The sequence below is a fragment of the Camelus bactrianus genome, chromosome 18, assembly GCF_048773025.1.
Source record: "Camelus bactrianus isolate YW-2024 breed Bactrian camel chromosome 18, ASM4877302v1, whole genome shotgun sequence".
Taxonomy (NCBI): domain Eukaryota; kingdom Metazoa; phylum Chordata; class Mammalia; order Artiodactyla; family Camelidae; genus Camelus; species Camelus bactrianus.
Genome location: NC_133556.1, coordinates 44,544,497 through 44,556,800, shown reverse-complemented (window position 1 = coordinate 44,556,800; position 12,304 = coordinate 44,544,497).

Below are 12,304 nucleotides of genomic sequence, written 5' to 3'. Positions count from 1 at the left end.
GTTCCGAAAAAGCTACATGCATCACGGATTCGACAAATATTCACTACAGAGTCGTTAGCATAAGGATTACCGAACTTTCATCCACCATAAAAGCCATATTGACACTTTGAAGCACTTTCTCATATTTCAAAACGTTTTCCTAATGCCAGTTTTGAAAATGAGGCAGAATTCGCAGAAAAAGCTCTTGGAGCGAATTCTAACCAAGAGACATGTATTTTGCATAGATTCACTCACCGTGATATTCTGTGTTCCGAACACGCTTCATGTATCGCGGATTCGACAAATATTCACTACAGAGTTGTTAGCATGTGGATTACCGAAATTTCATCCACCCTACAAGGCATATTTACACCGAGAATCTATTCATCTGAGTTCGCAGTGATTTCCTAATGCCAGTTTCGAAAATCAGGCAGATTTCTCAGGAAAAATCTCTTGGAGTGATTTCTAACCAAGAGAAATGTAATTTACATAAACTCCCTGGCCATGAAATCCTGTGTTCCGAACATGTTACATGCATAATGGTTTCGACAAATATTCACTACAGATTTGTTAGCATGTGGATTACCGAACTTTCATCACAATAGATTGAATATTGATACTTAGAAGTATTTTCTCAGATTTTGCAGCGTTTTCCAAACGCCAGTTTCAAAAATGCACCAGTTTTCGCAGAAAAATACTCTTGGAGCGAGTTCTACCCAATAGAGAAGTAATTTACATTGTTTCAATCACCGTGAAATTCCACGTTCCGAACACGGTATATGCATCACGGATTAGAAAAAGATTCTTTAATATGTTGTGAAAATGTGGATTACCGAACTTTCTTCCAACATAAAGGCATATTTACACCTAGAAATATTTACTCTCATTTTGAAGCTTTCTCCAAATTTCAGATTCTATAATCATGCAATTTTCGCAAAAAATTCTATTCTAGCTAGTTCTACCCAATAGAATTGTAATTTACATTGTTTCATTAAGGTGAAATTCCGTTTTCCAAAAGCGCTCCATGAATCACGGTTTGAAAAATAATTACTACACTGTTATTAACATGTGGATTACCGGACTTTCACTCACCATTCAAGGCATATTGACACTTAGAAGCATTTTCTCAGATTTCACAGTTTTCTCCTAATGGCAGTTTGAAAATGAGGCACATTTCGCAGAAAAATTCTCTTCAAGCGAGTTCTACCCAATAGACATGTAATTTACATTGTAACCTTCAATATGACATTCCGTATTCCGAACATGTTACATGCATCACGAATTCGACAAACATTCTTTAATGAGTGGGAGCATGTGGATTACCGAACTTTCTTTCACCATAAAAAGCATATTTACACCTAGAAGTTTTTATTCTGATTTTGAAAGTTTTTCCTAACATCCAGTTTCGAAAATCATGAAATTTTCGCTGAAAAATTCAATTCAAGCGAGTTCTATCCAGCAGAATTGTTATTTTCTGAGTTTCACTCACCGAGACATTCCATGTTCCGAAAACGTTACATTCATCACGGCTTCGACAAACATTATTTAATGACCGTGAGCATGTGGATTACCGATGTTTCAACCACAATACAAGGCATGATTACCCCTAGAAATTTTTACTTAGATTTCGCAGATTTTTCCTAACGCAAGTTACGAAAATCAGGCAGTTTTCACAGAAAAATTCTCTTGCTGCATGTTCGATCCAATAGACATCCCATTATCATAGATACCGTCACCGTAACATTCCGTGTTCTGAAAAAGTAACGTGCATATTGGATTCAGCAAATTTTCACAGCTGAGTTGTTAGAATGTGAATTACACATCTTTAATAATCCATTGAAGACATATTGTCGCCTTAAAGCATTTGCTCAGATTTTGCAGCGTTTTCAGAACACCAGTTTCCAAACAGAGGTAGATTTTACAGTAAAATGCTCCTGGAGCCGGTACTCACTAATAGATATGTAATTTACATAGTTTCTTTCAACGTGACATTCCGTGTTCTGTACACACTACATACATCACGGATTTGAGAAACATTTTTAATGAGTTGTGTACATGTGTATTACAGAACTTTCATCCACCATACAAGGCATATTTACACCTAGAAACTTTAACTCTAAGTTTGCAGCTATTTCCTAATAGCAGTTTCAAAAATCAGGCATTTTCCGAAGGAAAAAACTATTGGAGCGTGTTCTACACAATAGATATGTAAATTACATAGATTCTCATGCTGTGAAATTCTGTGATTCGAACACGCTACATGCAGATAGGATTCGACAAAAATACACTACAGAGTTGTTTGCATGTGGATTACAGTACTTTCATCACAATACAAGGCATATTGATGCTTACAAGCATTTTCTCTGATTTCACAGAGCTTTCCAAACGCCAGGTTCGAAACTGAGGCAGATTTCACGGCAAAAACCTCTTGGAGCGGGTTCAAAACAGTAGACACGTAATTTACATAGACTCACTCACCGTGATATTCTGTGTTCTGAACACGCTTCATGTATCTCGTATTCGACAAATATTCACTACAGAGTTGTTAGAATGCGGATAAGTGAACTTTCATCCACCCTACAAGGCATATTTACACCGAGAAACTCTTCATCTGAGTTTGCAGTGTTTTCCTAACGTCAGTTTCAAAAATGCAGCAGTTTTCGCAGAAAAATTCTCTTGGAGCTAGTTCTACCCAATAGAGAAATAATTTACATTGTTTCAATCACCGTGAAATTCCACGTTCCGAACACGGTATATGCATTACGGATTAGAAAAATATTCTTTAATATGTTGTGATAATGTGGATTACCGAACTTTCTTCCAACATAAAGGCATATTTACACCTAGAAATATTTACTTTTTTTGAAGCTTTCTCCAAACTTCAGATCCGATAATCATGCAATTTTCGCAGAAAAATTCTATTCTAGCTAGTTCTACCCAATAGAATTGTAATTTACATTGTTTCATTACGGTGAAATTCCATTTTGCAAAAGCGCTCCATGAATCACGGTTTGAATAATAATTACTACACTGTTATTAACATGTGGATTACCGGACTTTCATTCACCATTCAAGGCATAATGACAATTAGAAGCATTTTCTCAGCTTTCACAGTGTTCTCCTAATGGCAGTTTTGAAAATGAGGCACATTTCGCAGAAAAACTCTCTTCAAGCGAGTTCTACCCAATAGACATGTAATTTACATTGTATCCTTCAATATGACATTCCGTATTCCGAACACGTTACATGCATCACGAATTCGACAAACATTCTTTAATGAGTGGGAGCATGTGGATTACTGAACTTTCATCCACCATAAAAGGAATATTTACACCTAGAAGTGTTTATTCTGATTTCGCAGGTTTTTCCTTACATCCAGTTTCGAAAATTATGAAATTTTCGCGAAAAATTCAATTCATGCGAGTTCTATCCAGTAGAATTGTTATTTCCTGAGTTTCACTCACCGAGACATTCCATGTTCCGAAAACGTTACATTCATCACGGCTTCGACAAACATTATTTAATGACCGTGAGCATGTGGATTACCGATGTTTCAACCACAATACAAGGCATATTTACACCTAGAAATTTTTACTTAGATTTCGCAGATTTTTCCTAACGTCAGTTATGAAAATCAGGCAGTTTTTGAGAAAAATTCTCTTGCTGCATGTTCGATCCAATAGATATCCCATTTTCATAGATACCGTCACCGTAACATTCCGTGTTCTGAAAAAGTAACGTGCACATTGGATTCAGCAAATTTTCACAGCTGAGTTGTTAGAATGTGAATTACACATCTTTAATAAACCATTGAAGACATATTGTCACCTTAAAGCATTTGCTCAGATTTTGCAGCGTTTTCATAAAACCAGTTTCCAAACAGAGGTAGATTTTACAGTAAAATGCTCCTGGAGCGGGTTCTCACCAATAGATATGTAATTTACATAGTTTCCTTCAACGTGACATTCCGTGTTCCGAACACACTACATACATCACGGATTTGAGAAACATTTTTAATGAGTTGTGTACATGTGTATTACAGAACTTTCATCCACCATATAAGGCATATTTACACCTAGAAAATTTAACTCTGTTTGCAGCTTTTTCCTAATAGCAGTTTCAAAAATCAGGCGGTTTCCTAAGGAAAAAACTGTTGGAGCGTGTTCTACCCAATAGATATGTAAATTACATAGATTCTCATGCTGTGAAATTCCGTATTTCGAACACGCTACATGCAGATAGGATTCTACAAAATACACTACAGAGTTGTTTGCATGTGGATTACAGGACTTTCATCACAATACAAGGCATATTGATGCTTAGAAGCATTTTCCCTGATTTCACAGAGCTTTCCAAACGCCGGTTTCGAAAGTGAGGTAGATATAACGTCAAAAAAATCTTGGAGCGGGTTCAAAACTATAGACATGTAATTTACATGGATTCGCTCACCGTGATATTCCGTGTTCCAAACACGCTACATGCATCTCGGATCCGACAAATATTCACTACAGAGTTGTTAGCAAGTGGATTACAGCACTTTCATCCACCATACATGGCTTACTGACACTTTGAAAAATTTTCTGAGATTTCACATGTTAGTTTTAATGCCAGGTTTGAAAATGAGGCAGATTTGGCAGGAAAATTCTCTTGGAGCCAGTTCTACCCAATAGATATGTAATTTACCTAGTTTCACTCACCGTGACATTCCGTGTTCTGAACACGTTACATGCATCACGGATTCGAAAAACATTCTTTAATGAGTTGTTAACATGTGTATTAACGAACTTTCATCCACCTTACAATGCATATATATACATAGAAATTTTTTTTCTGATTTAGTAGATTTCTCCTAATGTCAGTTTTTAAATCATGCAGTTTTCGCAGAAAAATCCTCTTGGAGACGATTCTACCCAATAGACATGCAATTTACATAGAACCCGTCATCGTGAAATTCCGTGTTCCGAAAAAGCTACATGCATCACGGATTCGACAAATATTCACTACAGAGTCGTTAGCATAAGGATTACCGAACTTTCATCCACCATAAAAGCCATATTGACACTTTGAAGCACTTTCTCATATTTCAAAACGTTTTCCTAATGGCAGCTTTGAAAATGAGGCAGAATTCGCAGAAAAAGCTCTTGGAGCGAATTCTAACCAAGAGACATGTATTTTGCATAGATTCACTCACCGTGATATTCTGTGTTCCGAACACGCTTCATGTATCGCGGATTCGACAAATATTCACTACAGAGTTGTTAGCATGCGGATTACTGAACTTTCATCCACCCTACAAGGCATATTTACACCGAGAATCTATTCATCTGAGTTCGCAGTGATTTCCTAATGCCAGTTTCGAAAATCAGGCAGATTTCTCAGGAAAAATCTCTTGGAGTGATTTCTAACCAAGAGAAATGTAATTTACATAAACTCCCTGGCCATGAAATCCTGTGTTCCGAACATGTTACATGCATAATGCTTTCGACAAATATTCACTACAGATTTGTTAGCATGTGGATTAACGAACTTTCATCACAATAGATTGAATATTGATACTTAGAAGTATTTTCTCAGATTTTGCAGCGTTTTCCAAACGCCAGTTTCAAAAATGCACCAGTTTTCACAGAAAAATACTCTTGGAGCGAGTTCTACCCAATAGAGAAGTAATTTACATTGTTTCAATCACCGTGAAATTCCACGTTCCGAACACGGTATATGCATCACGGATTAGAAAATGATTCTTTAATATGTTGTGAAAATGTGGATTACCGAACTTTCTTCCAACATAAAGGCATATTTACACCTAGAAATATTTACTCTCATTTTGAAGCTTTCTCCAAATTTCAGATTCTATAATCATGCAATTTTCGCAAAAAATTCTATTCTAGCTAGTTCTACCCAATAGAATTGTAATTTACATTGTTTCATTAAGGTGAAATTCCGTTTTCCAAAAGCGCTCCATGAATCACGGTTTGAAAAATAATTACTACACTGTTATTAACATGTGGATTACCGGACTTTCATTCACCATTCAAGGCATATTGACACTTAGAAGCATTTTCTCAGATTTCACAGTGTTCTCCTAATGGCAGTTTTGAAAATGAGGCACATTTCACAGAAAAATTCTCTTCAAGCGAGTTCTACCCAATAGATATGTAATTTACATTGTAAGCTTCAATATGACATTCCGTATTCCGAACACGTTACATGCATCACGAATTCGACAAACATTCTTTAATGTGTGGGAGCATGTGGATTACCGAACTTTCTTTCACCATAAAAAGCATATTTACACCTAGAAGTTTTTATTCTGATTTTGAAAGTTTTTCCTAACATCCAGTTTCGAAAATCATGAAATTTTCGCTGAAAAATTCAATTCAAGCGAGTTCTATCCAGCAGAATTGTTATTTCCTGAGTTTCACTCACCGAGACATTCCATGTTCCGAAAACGTTACATTCATCACGGCTTCGACAAACATTATTTTTTGACCGTGAGCATGTGGATTACCGATATTTCAACCACAATACAAGGCATGATTACACCTAGAAATTTTTACTTAGATTTCGCAGGTTTTTCATAACGCCAGTTACGAAAATCAGGCAGTTTTCGCAGAAAAATTCTCTTGCTGCATGTTCGATCCAATAGACATCCCATTTTCATAGATACCGTCACCGTAACATTCCGTGTTCTGAAAAAGTAATGTGCATATTGGATTCAGCAAATTTTCACAGCTGAGTTGTTAGAATGTGAATTACACATCTTTAATAATCCATTGAAGACATATTGTCACCTTAAAGCATTTGCTCAGATTTTGCAGCGTTTTCATAACACCAGTTTCCAAACAGAGGTAGATTTTACAGTAAAATGCTCCTGGAGCCGGTACTCACTAATAGATATGTAATTTACATAGTTTCTTTCAACGTGACATTCCGTGTTCTGTACACACTACATACATCACGGATTTGAGAAACATTTTTAATGAATTGTGTACATGTGTATTACAGAACTTTCATCCACCATACAAGGCATATTTACACCTAGAAACTTTAACTCTAAGTTTGCAGCTATCTCCTAATAGCAGTTTCAAAAATCAGGCATTTTCCGAAGGAAAAAATTATTGGAGCGTGTTCTACCCAATAGATATCTAAATTACATAGATTCTCATGCTGTGAAATTCTGTGATTCGAACACGCTACATGCAGATAGGATTCGACAAAAATACACTACAGAGTTGTTTGCATGTGGATTACAGTACTTTCATCACAATACAAGGCATATTGATGCTTAGAAGCATTTTCTCTGATTTCACAGAGCTTTCCAAACGCCAGGTTCGAAACTGAGGCAGATTTAACGGCAAAAACCTCTTGGAGCGGGTTCAAAACAATAGACACGTAATTTACATAGACTCACTCACCGTGATATTCTGTGTTCCGAAAACGCTTCATGTATCTCGTATTCGACAAATATTCACTATAGATTTGTTAGCATGCGGATAAGTGAACTTTCATCCACCCTACAAAGCATATTTACATCGAGAAGCTCTTCATCCGAGTTTGCAGTGTTTTCCTAACGTCAGTTTCAAAAATGCAGCAGTTTTCGCAGAAAAATTCTATTGGAGCTAGTTCTACCCAATAGAGAAATAATTTACATTGTTTCAATCACCGTGAAATTCCACGTTCCAAACACGGTATATGCATTACGGATTAGAAAAATATTCTTTAATATGTTGTGAAAATGTGGATTACCGAACTTTCTTCCAACATAAAGGCATATTTACACCTAGAAATATTTACTCTTTTTGAAGCTTTCTCCAAACTTCAGATCCGATAATCATGCAATTTTCGCAGAAAAATTCTATTCTAGCTAGTTCTACCCAATAGAATTGTAATTTACATTGTTTCATTACGGTGAAATTCCGTTTTGCAAAAGCGCTCCATGAATCACGGTTTGAAAAATAATTACTACACTGTTATTAACATGTGGATTACCGGACTTTCATTCACCATTCAAGGCATATTGACACTTAGAAGCATTTTCTCAGCTTTCACAGTGTTCTCCTAATGGCAGTTTTGAAAATGAGGCACATTTCGCAGAAAAACTCTCTTCAAGCGAGTTCTACCCAATAGACATGTAATTTACATTGTATCCTTCAATATGACATTCCGTATTCCGAACACATTACATGCATCACGAATTCGACAAACATTCTTTAATGAGTGGGAGCATGTGGATTACCGAAATTTCTTTCACCATAAAAAGCTTATTTACACCTAGAAGTTTTTATTCTGATTTTGAAAGTTTTTTCTAACATCCAGTTTCGAAAATCATGAAATTTTCGCTGAAAAATTCAATTCAAGCGAGTTCTATCCAGCAGAATTGTTATTTTCTGAGTTTCACTCACCGAGACATTCCATGTTCCGAAAACGTTACATTCATCACGGCTTCGACAAACATTATTTAATGACCGTGAGCATGTGGATTATCGATGTTTCAACCACAATACAAGGCATATTTACACCTAGAAATTTTTACTTAGATTTCGCAGATTTTTCCTAATGTCAGTTATGAAAATCAGGCAGTTTTTGCAGAAAAATTCTCTTGCTGCATGTTCGATCCAATAGATATCCCATTTTCATAGATACCGTCACCGTAACATTTCGTGTTCTGAAAAAGTAACGTGCACATTGGATTCAGCAAATTTTCACAGCTGAGTTATTAGAATGTGAATTACACATCTTTAATAAACCATTGAAGACATATTGTCACCTTAAAGCATTTGCTCAGATTTTGCAGCGTTTTCATAACACCAGTTTCCAAACAGAGGTAGATTTTACAGTAAAATGCTCCTGGAGCGGGTTCTCACCAATAGATATGTAATTTACATAGTTTCCTTCAACGTGACATTCCGTGTTCCGAACACACTACATACATCACGGATTTGAGAAACATTTTTAATGAGTTGTGTACATGTGTATTACAGAACTTTCATCCACCATATAAGGCATATTTACACCTAGAAAATTTAACTCTGTTTGCAGCTTTTTCCTAATAGCAGTTTCAAAAATCAGGCAGTTTCCTAAGGAAAAAACTGTTGGAGCGTGTTCTACCCAATAGATATGTAAATTACATAGATTCTCCTGCTGTGAAATTCCGTATTTCGAACACGCTACATGCAGATAGGATTCTACAAAATACACTACAAATTTGTTTGCATGTGGATTACAGGACTTTCATCACAATACAAGGCATATTGATGCTTAGAAGCATTTTCCCTGATTTCACAGAGCTTTCCAAACGCCGGTTTCGAAAGTGAGGTAGATATAACGTCAAAAAAATCTTGGAGCGGGTTCAAAACTATAGACATGTAATTTACATGGATTCGCTCACCGTGATATTCCGTGTTCCAAACACGCTACATGCATCTCGGATCCGACAAATATTCACTACAGAGTTGTTAGCAAGTGGATTACAGCACTTTCATCCACCATACATGGCTTACTGACACTTTGAAAAATTTTCTGAGATTTCACATGTTAGTTTTAATGCCAGGTTTGAAAATGAGGCAGATTTGGCAGGAAAATTCTCTTGGAGCCAGTTCTACCCAATAGATATGTAATTTACCTAGTTTCACTCACCGTGACATTCCGTGTTCTGAACACGTTACATGCATCACGGATTCGACAAACATTCTTTAATGAGTTGTTAACATGTGTATTAACGAACTTTCATCCACCTTACAATGCATATATATACATAGAAATTTTTTTTCTGATTTAGTAGATTTCTCCTAATGTCAGTTTTTAAATCATGCAGTTTTCGCAGAAAAATCCTCTTGGAGACGATTCTACCCAATAGACATGCAATTTACAAAGAACCCGTCATCGTGAAATTCCGTGTTCCGAAAAAGCTACATGCATCACGGATTCGACAAATATTCACTACAGAGTCGTTAGCATAAGGATTACCGAACTTTCATCCACCATAAAAGCCATATTGACACTTTGAAGCACTTTCTCATATTTCAAAACGTTTTCCTAATGGCAGCTTTGAAAATGAGGCAGAATTCGCAGAAAAAGCTCTTGGAGCGAATTCTAACCAAGAGACATGTATTTTGCATAGATTCACTCACCGTGATATTCTGTGTTCCGAACACGCTTCATGTATCGCGGATTCGACAAATATTCACTACAGAGTTGTTAGCATGCGGATTACCGAACTTTCTTCCACCCTACAAGGCATATTTACACCGAGAATCTATTCATCTGAGTTCGCAGTTATTTCCTAATTCCAGTTTCGAAAATCAGGCCGATTTCTCAGGAAAAATCTCTTGGAGTGATTTCTAACCAAGAGAAATGTAATTTATATAAACTCCCTGGCCATGAAATCCTGTGTTCCGAACATGTTACATGCATAATGGTTTCGACAAATATTCACTACAGATTTGTTAGCATGTGGATTACCGAACTTTCATCACAATAGATTGAATATTGATACTTAGAAGTATTTTCTCAGATTTTGCAGCGTTTTCCAAACGCCAGTTTCAAAAATGCACCAGTTTTCGCAGAAAAATACTCTTGGAGCGAGTTCTACCCAATAGAGAAGTAATTTACATTGTTTCAATCACCGTGAAATTCCACGTTCCGAACACGATATATGCATCACGGATTAGAAAAAGATTCTTTAATATGTTGTGAAAATGTGGATTACCAAACTTTCTTCCAACATAAAGGCATATTTACACGTAGAAATATTTACTCTCATTTTGAAGCTTTCTCCAAATTTCAGATTCTATAATCATGCAATTTTTGCAAAAAATTCTATTCTAGCTAGTTCTACCCAATAGAATTGTAATTTACATTGTTTCATAAAGGTGAAATTCCGTATTCCAAAAGCGCTCCATGAATCACGGTTTGAAAAATAATTACTACACTGTTATTAACATGTGGATTACCGGACTTTCATTCACCATTCAAGGCATATTGACACTTAGAAGCATTTTCTCAGATTTCACAGTGTTCTCCTAATGGCAGTTTGGAAAATGAGGCACGTTTCGCAGAAAAATTCTCTTCAAGCGAGTTCTACCCAATAGACATGTAATTAACATTGTTTCCTTCAATATGACATTCCGTATTCCGAACACGTTACATGAATCACGAATTCGACAAACATTATTTAATGAGTGGGAGCATGGGGATTACCGAACTTTCATCCACCATACAAGGCATATTTACACCTAGAAGTGTTTATTCTTATTTCGCAGTTTTTTTGTAATATCCAGTTTCAAAAATCATGAAATTTTCGCAGAAATATTCAATTCAAGCGAGTTCTATCCAGTAGAATTGTTATTTCCTGAGTTTCACTCACCGAGACATTCCATGTTCCGAATATGTTACATTCATCACGGCTTCGACAAACATTATTTCATGACCGTGAGCATGTGGATTACCGATATTTCAACGACAATACAAGGCATATTTACACCTAGAAATTTTTACTTAGATTTCACAGATTTTTCCTAACGTCAGTTATGAAAATCAGGCAGTTTTTGCAGAAAAATACTCTTGCTGCATGTTCGATCCAATAGATATCCCATTTTCATAGATACCGTCACCGTAACATTCCGTGTTCTGAAAAAGTAACGTGCACATTGGATTCAGCAAATTTTCACAGCTGAGTTGTTAGAATGTGAATTACACATCTTTAATAAACCATTGAAGACATATTGTCACCTTAAAGCATTTGCTCAGATTTTGCAGCGTTTTCATAACACCAGTTTCCAAACAGAGGTAGATTTTACAGTAAAATGCTCCTGGAGCGGGTTCTCACCAATAGATATGTAATTTACATAGTTTCTTCAACGTGACATTCCGTGTTCCGAACACACTACATACATCACGGATTTGAGAAACATTTTTAATGAGTTGTGTACATGTGTATTACAGAACTTTCATCCACCATATAAGGCATATTTACACCTAGAAAATTTAACTCTTTGTTTGCAGCTTTTTCCTAATAGCAGTTTCAAAAATCAGGCAGTTTCCTAAGGAAAAAACTGTTGGAGCGTGTTCTACCCAATAGATATGTAAATTACATAGATTCTCCTGCTGTGAAATTCCGTATTTCGAACACGCTACATGCAGATAGGATTCTACAAAATACACTACAGAGTTGTTTGCATGTGGATTACAGGACTTTCATCACAATACAAGGCATATTGATGCTTAGAAGCATTTTCCCTGATTTCACAGAGCTTTCCAAACGCCGGATTCGAAAGTGAGGTAGATATAACGTCAAAAAAATCTTGGAGCGGGTTCAAAACTATAG